This window comes from Echinops telfairi, unplaced genomic scaffold (assembly GCF_000313985.2).
Source record: "Echinops telfairi isolate 266 unplaced genomic scaffold, ASM31398v2 ScPeMD7_5;HRSCAF=22, whole genome shotgun sequence".
NCBI lineage: Eukaryota > Metazoa > Chordata > Mammalia > Afrosoricida > Tenrecidae > Echinops > Echinops telfairi.
The window spans coordinates 25,019,408-25,021,347 of NW_022103901.1; the positions used below are offsets into that span (position 1 = coordinate 25,019,408).

General features: G+C 50.4%; 1 protein-coding gene across 1 annotated transcript in view; it reads left to right on the forward strand.

Annotated features, from left to right (window-relative positions):
- The first annotated feature begins 1,837 nt into the window (after window positions 1-1,837).
- Window positions 1,838-1,940, forward strand: part of GPRC5B (G protein-coupled receptor class C group 5 member B) — a 22,631-nt gene continuing 22,528 nt past the window's right edge. Inside the window, exon 1 of the mRNA XM_045285978.1 lies at window positions 1,838-1,887. The gene's annotated coding sequence lies outside the window, so the exon portion shown is untranslated. The remainder of the gene's footprint in view (window positions 1,888-1,940) is intronic.

A 1,940-nucleotide genomic window follows, 5' to 3' on the forward strand; every position in this document is an offset into this window, starting at 1 on the left:
AGCCCGAGAGCATGGAGTGGAACGGCCTCATAAGGTTTTTGAGGTTGTACATCTTTATAGCAGCAGACAGCCTCATCTTTCTCCTGCGGGGAAGCTGGTGGATTTGAACCGTCAACCTCTCGAGTAAGCCAAAAACCTAAGCCCACTGCCATCAAGTCAATTCTGTCTCTTGGCGATCCTAGACAGGGTTTCTAAGACTGTGAGTTTTCAGGGGAGCAGCCCTCTGTGAAATAAGCCAAGGATGTGCTTACAGTTACAACTGTAATAGTGATCGAAGGGCACTGGGTAGCACAAACATTTGATTTTGACTACTAACCTGAACGATTGGTGGTTCGAACCTGGACATTGGCACAGGAGAAGAAGGACTTGGTGATCTGCTTCCGGAAAGATTACAGACAAGAAACCCAATGGAATGGAAACAGCCCAGTGAACTAACAGGCCACCCAAACACCAGCCTCCACAACCCTGAGACCAGAAGAACTAGATGGTGCCCAGCTACCAACACCAACTAATTAAAAGGGATCACATTAGCAGGTCCTGGATAGAGTGGGGGAGAAAAAATATGGAACAAAACTCAAAATCATAGGAATCCAGGCTTATTGGTGGGACCCCCCCCCTGAGATTATGGCTGTTAGTCAGCCTTCAAGTATGGAACGGAACCCACCTCTGTGTTAGAATAATCAACATTTAAGACCAGAAGGGCACCATTCACCCAAGCAAGAGGATTATGAAAGAAGAACAGGGAACAGGGAGAAAGAGATTAAGTGAAAGTTACATCAAGGGGGTTGCAATAAAGGAGCTGAAATAAAAGGGGTAGGAGTTGAATGTAAGGCTGATGATCTGCTCTGTCAAGTGTCACCTAATTCAACGTATTTATGTTTGTGTGTTTGTTTACTTATCTATCTATCTACCTACCTGCCTAGCTCATTTCACTCATTTATTTAAAGAAAGCCCTATGGAGTTCTTTGCAGTTACACATGGGATCGGGATACACGCAAAGGCAGTGGGTGGGAGATTTATGGCTCGAGTGATAGTGACCAGCGATGACCAATGAAGCCCTGATGGACCGGTGGTTTCAAAGGCTCAGCTGCCAACCAATAAGAACCCACCACCAGACGCCAATTAGGAGGATATGGCAGCCTGATTCCTTCAAGATTTGCAGCCTTGAAGACCTTACTGGGCAATTCGACTCTGCCCTTAGAGGGTGGCCATAAATGTGAGTTGACTCAAAATGGATTTTAATGTTGATCCAACGCATATTGTTGAGTTTGCACGTGCCAGGGATGTATGCAGCACTTGACACACGTTATGTCTTTAACATTCACAACAGAATTGTGTACCATTAAAATCAACTCCGGTCTACAGATAAGGAGAGTGAGGCTCAGAGGGGTAAAGTAACTCACTAGTCCTCTTTACACAGCCAGGCAAAAAGACAATTTCTGCGTCAGTACCACAATGTGACAGCAGGTGGCAGTGAGCACCCACTTTCCAATCCGGGCTGGAGCGCTCGGACTACATTTAACGCCCACCTCGGACGTCCGCCCGGCGGGTCCAGGGCCTCTCTTCCCATCAGGTCCCGGGGACCGCTCGGCCCGGGAGAGCATCTGCAAGGCTCGAGGGCCATCGTCCCGCACCGCTGAGTGCGCGCACCGAGGAGAGAGAAGGACGTGGAGGAAGCGGGGTGTCGTGCGCGTGTTTGGGAACAACGAAGGATGCAACTGTTGCGCTCAGTGTGAGCAGAAACAAGACAAGGGCATACAGGGAGAGGGAGCGCCCCGAGGGGAAGTGGCTGCGTCCCGACCCACGTGGAGGAGGCCCGACGGCGCTGGTGACTCCAGGGTCCCGGGGAACTCGCGGCGGGATCTCTGCGTCCTAGACTGGACCTTGGTATGTCGCGGGGTAGTTTACCAACCCTCGTTGGAGCAAGTCCTGGTCGGGCG